Here is a 15751-nt window from a genome sequence, read left to right on the forward strand (position 1 = left end):
CTTATATTTAAACAAGGTATGTAAGTTATTCTATGCACATTTTCTTTGCAAGATAATGGACATTTTCTTCAACATTTGTTCTTGTTTTTAAGGTTATGCTGGTATTTGTCACTTGATTAGAAAAGTAATGAATGTAGTGTGAGGTAAATGTGAGGAAAAGATAGGACACTAATAAAACACTTAGAAAATCATGTGTACTATATGTTATGGTGATATTTACCAGTAGCCATGTCATTACAAACACATTATGAGCTGAAATTGTTGTGACATTATTTTGATTCAACTATAATCTGAGGTTATGCATGTTACTGGTGAATTTTTTAATATATACACAGTAATTAAATTGTTTGATTCTGGTTACTACCTGCTTACTCTTGTTATCTTTATCTCTCTAATTGCAAAACCAGAATGAAACTTGGGCAAGTCAAAAAAGAAACCAGTATCATGTAGCCCAAATTCTTCTGGTGTTCTTGTCTTTTTTTTGTCATTTTGTTGCATGTGAGTCAGCAAACATCTACTCAAGCCCATTTGCTGTGCCCCCTCAGAGCTGGTCCTTATCTTGATCTGGGCCAAGGGACAACAACCATTATCACATTTAAGGTTATTTATTAATTAAACATTTAGTAGGCTATTACCTCATAAAATTTATACTGAAGGTCTATTGTGTCTGTTCAGACACATTATTATCTATACATACAGTATATGACACAAAAGACATTCAAAATAAAGCCACTGCAAACTCATTCTGCTGAGCCAATTTTGAGTGTTACACTGCCATCTGATGTAAGAAAAACAACACTGCAATGTAGGCAGTATATTTTGTTTTGTCCCGTCCCCTCACAAATTGTTGGATCTATATGGACTATAAAACATTTCTGGAGGAAGATGAAGAACTCTTAAGACCCTTACAAATAAAGACAATCAGTGGCCCTTTAGACTTGAAGATACTAAACAAATAGGCCATAAATCTTCCTGACCTAAGGTATGTAGCTATTAGGAATATTTCATTATTTTGTACCTTAGCCTAATTAAAGCTCTAAACAGCTCTAAAGGACTCTAAAGAACTTCTTTGGTCTTTAACTAATTTGAAATGAAGTGATAACTATTTATGCTGAAAGTGTTTTTTGCTTCTTGGATTTGTCTTGGGATTTGTGAAGGTATGCATAGGTGAAAGTATCCAGTATTATATAAGAACAACAGCAAAGTAAATGAATACATTTTCTGTGTCAGATGTTCCCATTAATTCCAATTAATCCCCTTGGTCAGGACCCTCTGGCCTATCATTATATTTTCTCACACATCATCACATTTTACTAAACAACTTATGATTGTTAACATTCTTCATAGAAACAAATAACACTTTTGTATGTATTAGCAACATATAAAACAGGCAGCAAGCAGCAAGCATGATCTTTGCTTTTACTCAGGAATTAAATAATGACAACAAGCTATTCATGATGTGGAAATGTCATAAATGTCTGAGCATTATTAGAATTTGCCTCAGTGCTTTATACTGATATCACAATGAAAAACTAAACTTTGATAACTTCATGGTACCAGATGACATGTCCTCCTTCCTTGGCTACCATTTTCACGTTTCAAGTTTGATAATACATTGGTAGTACCTCCCTTTCCACTATGCAGCCAAGAAGTGTCCATTGTTCCACACTCAATTTTTTGACTGTTTAAAGCACACCACCCACTGCGCTGCATGCTTATGTATGTGTTAGTATGAATGGACTTTATGCACTGAAAATAGCAAGTGTGAGTTTGGAAGTATGAATGTTGAGACAGTAAATGTTTATGGTTCCTTAAAAAACATTGGACACATCCGGAAATGCAAAGCAGTAGTCTCTTGATCCTCAAAATCTAAGTAAAACAAGATTTACTGCAAATCAAACTATTCCTGATTCAAGCTCTACCCAAGGCAATGAGTAAATTAATTGAGCTTGTTTTAGAACAGACACACACTTGATTATCTCTCAAAATTTAACATTAAGCACTAATGTTATGTGAGACAAATGTCAAAGATTTAAAGGAGTCATGGAATTTGACATTAGTGCCTGAAAACTCTTTCTTCTATTATTAGATGGTTATATTACACAAAGTTGCTCATGGTTTCTATTGAAATGCAAATCAATATTTTGACTAAGACAAAGCAGAAACTAGCCCACAGGGCTAAAGGTTGTAATTTGAATGTTCTTCATGAAAAAGCAAATCTTTTATTCAAAGCACATAATTAATGATGTGTTTCAGTTAAGTCAGTGGAGTAATGATGATTCCTGAGTTGTGTGTACAGCAGAGGGACAGAACACTCCCAACAAAACACACACAATTTTAAATACAGTATCTGTCAATCTCAAGAGCTCAATGTTCATACAATTTTCTTTGCTTGTGAAAATTTTAATAATATTGTCTAATAAGTTTCTGGAATTTCACTAATCCAACTTTATAATTTCAAAGATAAGTATTTAATGCAGATCAGTCATGTCCGATAGAGACCAGAAAGTAGAGTTAATATCTGGTCTCTTTATCATTATCTGGTCTAAATGGGTAGGGCAGATGTTTGGGGATGAATATTTGGCAACAAAATTAAGACAACCTTCAATTTACACTTATCATTGAGCCTTATTTGTGAACATTTGAATGTGTATCACAACACCTGTGTATGCCTTCCTCTGTATTTTCATAACAGCCAAGGATGCACTGTGATTGGGTGCTTGCTGCTCCTTCAAGTGTCCTTAAGACCCTTGACAGGATGACATAATTCCAAAGTAGAGAAACTCAACATCAGCTCAACATGAAGAGAAGAGCTCTCAGGTTCCTCGTTCTTGCAGGTCTCCTTAAGGTGGTCCTCTGTGACCTCTTTGGGGAGAATATTTATGTCCCCCAAAAAAAGACTTGGTCAGAGGCAAGAAAACACTGCAGAGATCATCACACTGATCTGCTCTCAATAAACAACCAGGAGGAAGATGAACTTTTAAAGGCAGTTGAACGAGAGCCAGAAGATCAAGCATGGATTGGTCTCTACAAAGATACTAATGATACTTGGAGATGGTCTGGAGGAAAAACTGCATCGTTCTTCAACTGGGCAACACAGAATAACACAAGTGATGACAAGAGATGTGTGGTTCAAAAGAGCCAAGGCTGGGATAGATTGATCTGTGATGACAGAAAATTACACTTCTTCTGTTTTCAGAGCAGCCTGGTTTTAGTGAAGGAAAAAAAAACATGGGAGGAGGCCATGGAGCATTGTCGCCTCCATTACAGAGACCTGGTCAGCCTGCCCTCAGAATCTGCTCTGACTCAAACCCTGCAGACTAGCAGGGAAGCCCAGACAGACCATGTGTGGACTGGCCTGCGCTACCTGGCTGGCAGATGGCTGTGGGTGAGCAGGAATAACACAGGGGAGTACCAAGCCTGGGGCCATGGGGAGACGCCACGGTGCTCTGACAGGGGTCGTCACTGTGGGGCCCTCTCACTGGAGGGACAGCACTGGGAAAGCTGGGACTGTGTGGACAAACTCAGCTTTGTCTGCTATTAAAATACTCAAGTGTGTCCTGAAATATACTGTACACACTGTCATGTCAATAAATGTATGACAGACCTTATATTTAAACAAGGTATGTAAGTTATTCTATGCACATTTTCTTTGCAAGATAATGGAGAATGTTCTTGTTTTTTAAGGTTATGCTGGTATTTGTCGCTTGATTAGAAAAGTAGTGAATGTAGTGTGAGGTAAATGTAAGGAAAAGATAGACACTAATAAAACACTTATTTCCTTGGGAAATTATTTGTACTATAATCCATGTTTTATATATAATTTAATATATCTACATATGGTAATCAAATAGTTTTATTCTGGTTTCTGCCTGCTTACTCTTGTTATCTTGTTATCTGCTATCTTTCCAAAGACATATTCAGTTGTATCAATTTACTCATCCTGAGTGTAAATAGATATTAAAAGTTCATGCAAGCCAACATGTGTTTTGTGCTTTAAATAAGACACAATGAGTAAACTAAGCATCTGCTGACAGATTTTTTTTTTTTTTAACCATTTTCAATGTTTGGAATGTTTGGATCTCCTTTATATCACGATAGAAACAGCTGGTGTTATATTTGTATCTCAACAACAAAGTATCTACAACAAAGCATTATTGTTATTACTGTTACTGTCAGTAACAGCCCATGGCTAATGCCAGTGAGTATTTTGGGAGAGGCAATGACCTTGGGGCTCCTAATGGCCATGAAAATTCAGTCACACAACACATGGTCACAAGATCACTCTCTGTCTTGACATACAATGGAGAGGGGGCGTCTGTGTGTGTGGTTTCACTAACCACTAACTATACATGCCTGCTGCAATGGTTCACTTACCAAACCCACTCGGGTAGAGGATACCAGTGTCTGTACTGCCACTGTAACGCTGGGAGGGTGCAAAGGTCAGAGTGGCGTTTGGCCTCATCACACCATCACTGAAGAAGATCATTCCTACAACAACAAATACCCCAATGTCATTGGCTTTACATTAACATCAAATCTTACAGCTTATAATCTCTAGGTTTTACTATATTTCATCTGCAATTGTTCATTTGGCATACACGTTTTCCTACGCATACACAAATTTTGGGATCAATTTGGAATTTGGTGTCTTGCTCAAGGAAACTTCAACATGTGGCGAGGAGAACATTTTTAACACCACTAACCTTATGATTAAATGACTTACCCACACCATCACGTAGCACCCCATCTTTATTAGACTGAAATTATCTGATGGATATCTCAAACAATCCCAGACTTAGCCAAACAGCCTAATCTACAAGCAGTGGAGGTAGAAGTATTCAAATCCTTTACTCAAGAGAAAGGATTTCAGTGAAGTATGAGCACAGGCATGAGAAATGTTTTAAGTAAGTCAAGAATTGTCTCTTTAAGGTTGAGACAGTATCATATACAGTATTTTACTGGGTTCTTTTTACAAACCTGCAAACATTTCTTATGTATGTAAAGCCAGAACCTGCAAAGTAACTAAAGCCTTAAAATATATGTATGTTGTGAGGTAAAAAGTATAACATTACATGTCTACAAAGTAAATAAATGGCATAAATGTAAATATTCATAAAGAATACAATCATCTCATTGAATTAGGTGTCCTTATGCAAAAGAGAATTAATCACCAACAGTTTGGCTGCATGAAAAAACAACCATGGAGGATCTGATGTGGTTAATGCAGACCTTGATCCTAACTGTGTTTCCAGCAAAGCAAAATTGTTAATACTGTATCGCCACCTGCTGGGAGTCCTTTGTCATTTCAGCTGTGAGGTTGCTGTTTAACAGGGAGTAACTAATGTTTCCCTGAGAAGTCCCAGAGAGACTTAATACCACCGTAAAATCTACTTCACCTGTTGTTTCCGACACGAAAAGACGAGTTTACAGTGCACTTGGCATTTAGGTGGTTTATTACTTCACGGCGTTTCTTGCTATGCGACTTTTAAAAGACATTATCTTGTTCTCTTTTCAAACATTTTGATAGTTTTTGTGTTTTCGGCATTTTCAGGGCTGTGTTTTATAAACTGTCAAGCCCGCCCTGCACGAGGCACCGGTTTAAATATACGTCTACTTACTTGAGAGGCTGTGAGAACATGTGTATCCAAGCAGAGGAGCACAAAAACATTTTTAAAAAGCATTTTCTTGGATATTTAACAGTGCCGCAGCAGCCAGGTGATTTCCCGCGAAAACGCGTGACGAGTGACGTAACGCTCCAGTTACCGTATGGGACAGTAAAGTGGAGCAGTGAGTCACCTCAGTTACCGTAAATTACAATCAAGTACAGAAATGAGACACGACTCACAGAGAGAAAATTAGTCTGTTTGTGGCTTTAATTGCCGAATGAAAGTGGAGTAAATGGAAGGAGAACACAATCTTTGCGTGTTTTTGTCACATGTTGCACTTATAAGTGGTTTCTTGAGTCAGAAAATGAGTCAGCATTACATCACGTCTCCTCAGGCCCCCTGACTGTGCCCCTTAGAGACGGTAAACATCTTGATCTTGGCCATAGGACAAAATGTTATATCACATTTGAAGTCATTATAATTCAGCATTTGGTTTGGTATAATTTCCAAATAATCTATAATGAAAGTGTACTGTCACCTATGAATATGGTGACACCCAAAAGACATTCAAAATAAAGCCTTTGCAAACTCATTCTCTCATTCTGCCAAACCAATTTGTGTTACACTGCCCTCTGTTGTAAGAAAAACGACATTGCAATGTGAGTGATTTTTTTTTCTTTTTTTGACCGGGACCCTTAAAAATAAACACATCGAATACTCCCTCTACTAGAAGGTACTAGAAGTCTCCCAGGTCTGCTATATTATGGTGATATTGTAAAATCTAAAAATGACAGACTATACCAGGAGGTCAGAGGTAGGTGTCAAAAACAGAAGACTTTAATATTTAGCAATTAGGAATATATATATTTGTTTAAAAACCTTTGACTCAATAAAGCTCAAATGTAGCTTTTAAGGACTCTAAAGAACATTTTTTAGCTTTGCCCAATTTAAAATGAAGCAATTACTTGTGACCCCTTATGGGTAGTGAGCTATTTAACTATGTGATATTTTGGCTTCTTGGATTTCTTATTTGTAGGATTTGTGAAGGCATGTATAGGTGAAAGTGTCCAGTATTTGACCAGATCAATAAAAACAAACACATTTCCTATATCAGATGGTTTCAGTATTTCTTATTAATCCCCAGGTGGAGACCCCAGGCCTTTAGGAACAAGTGAGTCCGCGGGTTCTTACTCTCTTTATCCTTATAGACAGCCCCTGTGTATCCTACATGACCATAGGCCTTCTATGGCATGCGCTGCCAGTGTCCATGTACACAGATTTTATTTTATTTTTTTAAGACAGCTGAAAAAATAATAATAGGCTCTCGGCACGACATCTGGTAGCTGCGTCAAAGGGAGGTAGTTTACGGTAAAACGGCGCCCATTACCATGTGATTTCACCGATGTTTGTAAACATGCGTCAGCCACATGTGATTCTGGCGATGAGGAAAGACTCTCCAGAAGCCTGACCAACCAGCGACCGGGGGAGTGTCAGGGGCGGGGTTCCCGTGTTGCGCTATGGAAAATCGTTAGGGGGATACACTGTGATAAACGTACGCATCGAGATTGCTAATAGCAACAGTAACAGGCAGAAACGGGAACCCAGTGGACTGACCGTTGACCGAAGACCGGGTCTGACTGACGCCGGCAGGGAAATGGACGAGACTCCTTCGGCACGGGAACAGCCTTGGGATAAACACGTAAGTTATTTATGTTATTACAGGGCGAGAGCGACATAATGCTGCGTATGTTGCGTAGAGAATACCACTATGTAATTCATAACCACTCGAGTGCTGGGTGAAAAGGTAAGAATAAAAGCCCAGAGGTGCTGTCGGAAAAGTGTGAAGAATAAATAAGGAAAATAAAAGTCCCGTGTTCGCAGTCACACTGCGCGAGGGCTTGACGCCGAAAAAAGTTGTAAACACTTTTTGTAATCACGAGTGTTTCATCATCGACATGACAACAGGTAAATTAAACTGCGTCAGCGACAGGGACCGACAAAACACACGAAATCCAGTGGGAATTTCCGCTGCGATGGAGGAACATGCTGCGACGGCATGTCAGCGTAGTTGAGCTCGGTCTGAAACTTGAGTTGTGCTCGATTCTTATGTTAAAAACGAGGATGTAAACAACAACGTGGAATCGGCAGGGATGGCGTGTGAAGAAAGAACTCGGAATAGGATGCTGCGCAAGAGATGGATAGTGCGTAATCCTGTTGTGGGAGAGGACCATGTTACGCAGTTTATATTGGCACGATCGTTTAACACCTCATGGCCTCATGGTCTATTTTTTTCTGGTGTTACCACAATTAAGTGGCAGTTTTTTTTTTATACAAATCAGAACATTTTCCATACATGGTCACAGATTGACGCACAGAGGGTTGCCCTATTGTTTGTGTAATTTATGATCACACAAAACTTAAGATTCAAGTGAGCAACACAATGGTGACGCAGCTTATATTGTGTTTCATGTGTCAAACGACATTTGCTGCGTCACAGAGATCCCAGGAGGTCCTTAATAGTAATCTGGCTCTTTAGTGCGCACTTGATACGATGAAAACAAGATCTATTTCCCAAAAACAGGGGGTGCTATAGAGCAACAAAATTCCTGGTATCATCAGCTGTGAAGGGATGTTGACACACAGGTGTTGCTCATCTCTCCCTTAACAGCCACTGTTTTTACTTTGTATCTCTGGGGTCTATTGTACCTCATTTAGTATTGATGGCATGGATAAAAATAATGTGATTATGTAACTTAAGCAAATTTCACAAAGCCTTGAGCTGTCAGTAACTGAGTTGTATTCCAGTTGTTGTTGCCGTTTAGCAGATTTATCTCCCCTCGCTACAGCTTGTAATACACACCTTCCATAGCGCAGTAGGACTCTGACACGCCTGATGTGATGACACTGTTGCTGTTGACACCGAGGCCTCTGGCCTCTCGTACCTTTGTAATTACCCTGCTGAAGGAGGGTGTGGTGCCTCCTACTGCGTACCTGCCAGAAGGACAGGAGATGAAGTGCTTTACTCGCCTCGCACAGCTTCTGAGGTGAAAATTAGACACACAGGAGGAGCAGACTCCTTCATGACAAGTGGATTTGTTTGGTCAGTGGGTGAATCAGCAGCAGACCCCATGAGTTGCTAAACCACTGGCAAGGAAATGGAAAGCGAGAGAGAGAGAGAGAGAGAGAGAGAGACAGTGAGAAGGGGAGGGGAAGGAAGGGGGAGCTTTAGAACTTTAATTATGTGTACTGAATAGAAACTTGACTCCCGAGGGAATGTCATTAGTAGTTTTGAAACAAACAGGTAAAGGTCATGGGAGGAAGTACAACCTGATCACTGAAAAGAGTGTCAGGGGTGGCCTCACAGCAGAGCCTCCCCTGTGCTTATTTACATTGCTCTGAAAATATGAATCAAATAATCTACTCCATATCACATGTTTCAGGCTACCAAAGCTCAGCAGAATATTTTTACAGAATGTGATTATCATGTCCTCTGCAGTCATAATGTTTACTGTGTCTTCTGAGGCTGACCATTAGAACAAGCGACCCACTTTCACAGACAAGGAAACGTGACCTCAATAGTTATTTTGCTATTCTTTTGAGGAGGGGCGCTGCCTCTCAGGTCAAACAAACAGAAGAGCCCAGTACAAGTGGGATAAATGAGATGCTTTTAAACTAGTTTTATTCAGAGTTTCTGGAGATATTTCTCAATAATTATGTTGTTTAGTTCTAAAAAAACAAACAAACAAACACACAATCCCTGCTTTTTTCAGCCTAGCAAATGCAATTCAGCAGATACTGTCGGGCCAAAACTAGATGCAGCAAACAAGCACTTTTATAAGACCCCCAAGGGGAGGCAGTGTGAATCTACTTATCGATGTGCATACAGCAGGGGGGCCAGCATCACCTGTAGCCCACATAGACCTTCAGAGAAAATGTTGACCGACCCACTGCCTTTTAAAACAGATCCCTCCTACACACAGATTACAGAATAGGAGGTGGCACAGAGCCGAGAGATGACAGTGCTAAAATTAAACTCGGAGCACTGCTGGCCTTGCTAGATGATGATGTATTAATAGACAAGTGTGAGGCAGCATTCATTCGCAGGTATCATTAGCAGCTAGACACCTAACATGCTGCAAAAGGGGGGAAAAAAACTACTGTAAGCTGCTGTGCTGAAACCCAGAGGGGACGTCTCTTTACTGCCATATTAATGGCCTTGCTTTTCTTCCTGCGTAGGTATTTTTTAACTTCTGTAGATATTTCTTTAAGATAGACAGTGCATGGGAGGAGGGTGAAATAGTGAGACAGCTTATTGGTGCTTCAGTGTTTTTGTCCAACATTACTAGTAATCAATGGGGAACACCAGCCAGGTTTTCTCTCTCTTCCGGAAAGCCTGATCCTCTTTCACAAACACACCCTATATAGCCGCATTTTAAACCCTTATGTACGTTTTTATCTCTGGCTGTTTAACTCATAAAGTCACTCCTGTTATCAGCAAGTCATCTGATATTTCCCATCCAGGCAGAGTAGGAGCCAGGAGACAGTGACCAAGTGTAAATCAACTCTTCCGTCTGTGGCCTTCCTATCTATTTCCACCCATCGCGCAGCAGATAGAACAAACAAAATGTCAGGCTCATCCGAACGCGCTGAGGCTCTCTCATCTCCAAACATTTTGCAATTTGAAGAGAAGATGACGCAACATGGAGGGAGTTATCCAAGCCATTAAATGATCCAAACACAATTGGTACTTTTGGGACATTGTCTGAACAGGCAGAATCAGCAGGAAATGAAGCCTTTGGCCCAATCACGGATCGTGTGATTCCTGTGGAATTCCACTGGTTTGACACACATTAATAACTTTTGTAGGTAATCACAACCCACATATACAAATATATCCAAGCTTATAGTTTATATATAGTTATATACACTGTATTTGATATAAACAATATGCTGAGAATTTTAAGCTAACATAGTCTGTAGTTTTCCTCTACTGAGCAAATGTTGAGAGGTGGTTTAAAAACACATTACCTCGATGAGTTTGCCCCTCTCACTCCTGATAAATTAGGACCTCTAATCTGTAAGAGGATTAACCGCCTACCCTGTTTACACGTGCACACATGCACACAACCCCACCCCCGACTGTTACGCACATACAATGTCACACAGGTACAGGCATTCAGTGTTCATTTTACGTCACCTGCTCTAATGTGACCCAACCCAGTGGCTCTCCCTGTGACACACTTTGGCCGCTTACAGTCTGCCCTGCCTGACACACAGTGGCATTTGTTATTATAATTCATATCTAACTTTTGAAAACCGAAAGGGATACACTTTTATGTAACTGTTTTTGTTCCTCCAATTTCCTGCCAAAGATGAACACAGTGTACACAGTTTGATATAGTGGCTACAAATTAAAACAATACTTGCGTAATTCGTTTTTGCTTTGGTTTTAAAAAGGGGCTGATGCGCCTTTAACAAGCACTAGATGGTCAGGTGACTCGGCAGAAAAAAAACTGCTCCGATGCAGAAAGCAGCCGCTGCACACACAATAGATGGTGAAAGGAGCTTGTAGTAGAAAGAACAAGAGCACAAGAAAGAGGTAGATACAGAGTTCACCAATAGCACTGTAACATGGGAGGAGTCAGAATAACAAGAACAAGGAGAAGACAGATGAAAGCAGTGTTGCGGCCTTCAGACTACACTGTCTGCCCGAGTTACTCTCGATACTGACACATGTAAATACTGGGAGTGCTTGTAGAAATCGAGGATGTTTTAAGCTTTTTGTTTGGGTCAAAGTAAATGTCCATACAACAGTTATGGCCACCATATATGCCCAAATTGATTTGATCAGTGGAGGAAATATAGTACAACAGGGGCTTTTGTTTTAGAAGACAAGACACTACCCTGCCAGTGAAGAGGATTAGGGAGTGACAGACAGGGAAATTGTCCCCGAAAGACACATGAAGGTTTTGGATTAGTTGCTACGTCACCTTTTCCCATCAACAGGACAACAGCGTCTGAGACACTGACAAGGCAGGATAATGCCAGCCTTTTAATGCCAGACCTGCAAATAGAATCCAGTGAGTTTTCTTCATTAATTGTCTTGGTATTTTGTTGTAATTTTAAAAGAAAATAGGAACAGTAATAATGACAGGAAGTGTCAAATATGCTCCCTATAGATATACTGTGCTGCGTGCCTCATAGGGATGGACAACTGGGGTTCATACTAATGAATCCTTACCTATTTCAGGACCTGTTTCATCTCACAGCACAGTCAACCCCGTTTGGACCAGGAGCAGGACTGGATGCCTGAGGCAGACCCAGGAGAGGACACAGTATCCTATTGTGCACTACAAAGAAGTCTACAGGGAGCTGCGGAGATCTATTTTTCCACACTATGATTCATAGACAGTTTTTGTTGGGGTTCAGTGCTGGTGCCAGTCTGCTGTCCTGCCCTTTCTTACACCGAGATCCTGGTCATCTGATGCACTTGTAACGCAAGGAATTGAGCTGCTGTGTCATTCTTAGATGTGCTGGCCGTGACTCAGTAGTTCATCTCATTGGTCTCAGTGCCAGCAAACAGTCTGCATCCTCTTTAGTTTTCGGTTCTTTTTCTTTTTCTCTCTCTCTCTTTGGAAAGAGCTAGAGTCCCAGGTTTACAGGACAACAGCATCAGCGCAAACAGGGACCTTGGGGAATATCTCAAACTTAGCAGTGTATAGACTAAAATCTGCTGCGTTTTTAGCATGTATTGGTTTCTGTGGTGAGTTAAAACATAGTTTGTGGGGAGATTTCACTTCACAGTGTGATAAAACAGGTTGGTATTCTGTTTCACATTAAAATAACCAAAAGTTGAGATGATGGTTATCAGACATTCTTTTATGAAATTTCAACACCACGCCTAAACTTGAAAGGCAGTGTTACAAACAAACTGCAGAAGTTTACACAGGCAAAAGAGGTTTTTATTGCGTGTGAGTACGAAATCAGAGTTCTCCCTATCAGATGGCCATGAGAAGAACAGATATGTGCCCTGAAGAGTTGGAATTTGTTTTCCGTTGTAAATGCAGCCAGAACAAAAAGGAACAGGTTATGCAACTAACTGCCTGCATAGCATGTTTCTGTCTCATTGTAGTGAGATCCATTACCATCTTACATTGTTCATCGAAATATGTTTTGTCCAGAAGATGGATCTGTAAAGACAGTATGCCCTAGAACATGTCCATCCTTAAGCAGTTTGACAAGAACGTCTCTCTGAGGGAAAATTAAATTAGTATCAATTTAATTATATTTCTTCATACAAATTAATTAACAAAATAATTACCTTAGTAAAATCCACTCAACATGTTGATTCATGTTGTTGTCTCAGGTCTAAATGTTTGTCTTAACCCTTAACCCTTTTTTCTAATTTCAGATGGGAAAGTGGCAATGTTTTTTCTTAAAGGCATCCTCCCCAGGGAACTGGTTTCAGATGGTGTCTTAGAGTATAAAATCCCATCTAGCACCATTTGAAATCGGTGTTCTTGAGCGGGAACAGACTTCAGGAATGCTGACAGCGTACAACCAACTAAGCAACCAGTCTCATTCACTAACTTGCTAAAAGGTTTGGGACTGCAAGTTTGGTGACAATGTTTGCATGTGTATTTTTTACAAACTATTCCAGATTTATGATACATTCAACAATAAATTATCATCAGTCAAACAGTCATACAAACAGACTGAGGGATATTCACTGACGATGGCTGTTTATGACAGTCAGTGCTCTCGACCAGTTGCTCATACAGCTCGCGTTTCACTGATCAGAAGACAACAGTGTCAAAGTCCAGTCCTCTGCCCACCTGACCCCCTCTCACCAAGGCTGACCGTTTTCCTCTGGTGTTCAGAGTTTCCATCATGTCTAGCACCATTTGAAATCGGTTACAATGTGGAGGGACTATCAACAGAGTTTATTTGCCTGACCAGACAGTCTCTGCCACCCAGTACCAAGCAACAGGGACAGCCACATGGACTCACATCAACTCTGATCCCAAGTCCTAGTGTGCTGTGCTTTACATATTAGTTAACATAAACCTGCAACTGGCAAGAGCCACAGCTGTTGGGCATGCACATGCAGTATATACACATGAACATTGCACGTGTACAGGATATACATACAGATATATTTTATTCTGTCTGTTATTCCTATTTTATCTCATTTTATTTTATTTGTTACTTCCTTTTTTCTGATGTATAGGCATGCAAAGAAATTTCTGTAATGGTAACAACATTCTTTGTGCTGCTGTGTCAAATTACAGGGGCTCAATAAAGGTGCAGCTTATCCTAAACCACCAGAAGATGGCAGCATTGAGCTGCAATTCTTGCTATCCAAGGCTACTGAGATGGTTGGGATTCTTGAAGCAGTGAATGGTGACCCTGATCAGGTGCAAGAAAAAAAAGAACAAAACACACCTTAATGCCGAGGAGATTCTCTTCTTTTTCCATGTTGCTGTCACTCCCATACTGTAGTTTTCTTCTAGGGACAAATGATAAAGAAAGCGATTATCTGGTTAAATGCTTCAGTAGTTCAGAGGTTGTGTATCTGCCCAGTGAAAATTTACAGTTAAATGAACAAATTTCTATACTGTATTTCCATTAATAAAATTAATATATAATAAAACTGAATCGCACCGGCTTTTTACTGTACAGTGTTTCATTAATTAAGTCCGATTGTTTAAATGAAGAGATTTTGGCTTGACCTTCATAATGTTTTTGAACTTTTTATGCAACTATAACAGATAGCTTCTTTGTGTCAATTAATATCAAATGCCAATTATTTAAATTATGTCGAGGTTCGGTTTTTGCACTCTGATTTTCTCTCAGTCTGGCTTCAAGGAAGGAAACAGAACTACTGCAGGTTGTCTGAACCATTTCTAATTATAACTTGCCACTTGTTCGACCCCAGAGCAGAGGCAGTTCTTTTGAGTTTATGAACTTTGAATTAAATTTAATTATAGCATGTAATCTTTTAATCCATGCCCGCCTGATGTTCTCATGCTCCATTACACGGAGACTAGATTGTGAGCAAGGGCAGTATTAGCCTAACTGTTCACCTGTTAACCTTTACATGCCACATGGCTGGCATACACATTAATACAGTCTTTTTGAGTAAATTATTGAAAATATTTAATTAATATATATAAATGATTAACCCACACTGTTAAGGTTAAGATGAAAAGCAATTATGAATCTAGGTAGTCTAATTCTAATACATAAAGATTAATTTTAGTATGTAGTAGCATAAATGAATTTATGTGAATCCATGATAAGGCAGAACTTTTTGATATAACAAATATTATTAAGATTGTAAAACAGTTTTTCATCCTGTCTAACCAAGTTATTTACTCACCTAATAACCTTTTAAAAGTTGTAGTTACTATCATAGAGTGGGGTATGAATGTAGTACTCGACAGTTTGTTGTTTGTTTTGATTTTTGTTTTACATCCTGTACATTATTCTATGTTCCTCTATGTGCAGCTGTTTAAATGCTGTTTGCTTTTAGAGAAATTACTCCACTGCCTGCCCAAATATGCTATGTTCCCATTTTGTCCTTTGTAAGACATACATTTATATTTAGCTGTTATTGAAACATCAAACTTTGCTTGCATTGTAGCATTGTGTTAACTCTGCAAAACAGACCAACTACAGTCAGTGCTCACAGACCATCCTTATTTTGCTCCTTTTGTTTATGGAGACACATTTTATTATAGTTATAGTCACTGTAGCGGCCAAGTCTCACTTCTATTTCAGTTGTTATGTTGACATTTGCTGCCTCTACTGTTTGAGCCATGAGTTACAGATGTACCATCACTCTTCACACATCATTTGACACTGTTGAACCACTAGAAACTGAAAAGGTTCCTTAAAGCTTTTAAAAATGCTCCTTTGACATTTTCTCTCACAAGAGTAACGGTGCTCAAACAGGGCTAACTGCTAACTTTCTGCTAACTAACAGCTTTCTAATGACTCCCCACTACCTGCTGACCTTCTCAAACACAGTGATAAGTGTTGTTGAGCTCAGTCAAACTGTATAAATTGTAAAAGCTTAAAATACTGGCTGGCTAACCTTGAAAGGGATAGAAATCTCTACCGCCAGCATGACCTTATTT

At 39.5% G+C, this 15751-nt stretch overlaps 2 long non-coding RNA genes across 2 annotated transcripts in view; one reads left to right on the top strand and one right to left on the bottom strand.

Moving 5' to 3' along the window:
- The window catches only part of LOC127143092 (uncharacterized), a 120801-nt gene extending 114964 nt beyond the window's left edge, over positions 1-5837 (bottom strand). The window contains exons 1-2 of the long non-coding RNA XR_007814276.1: positions 5622-5837; positions 4378-4491 (exon numbers count right to left, since the gene is read on the bottom strand). This is a non-coding gene — a long non-coding RNA (uncharacterized LOC127143092). The remainder of the gene's footprint in view (positions 1-4377; positions 4492-5621) is intronic.
- A 294-nt stretch (positions 5838-6131) lies between these two features.
- LOC108888071 (uncharacterized) lies at positions 6132-14277 on the top strand. The gene is made up of 2 exons (XR_001961748.2): positions 6132-7308; positions 11860-14277. It is a non-coding gene; the product is annotated as an uncharacterized LOC108888071 (long non-coding RNA).
- The last annotated feature ends 1474 nt before the right edge of the window (positions 14278-15751 follow it).

This window comes from Lates calcarifer, linkage group LG12 (assembly GCF_001640805.2).
Source record: "Lates calcarifer isolate ASB-BC8 linkage group LG12, TLL_Latcal_v3, whole genome shotgun sequence".
Lineage (NCBI taxonomy): Eukaryota > Metazoa > Chordata > Actinopteri > Centropomidae > Lates > Lates calcarifer.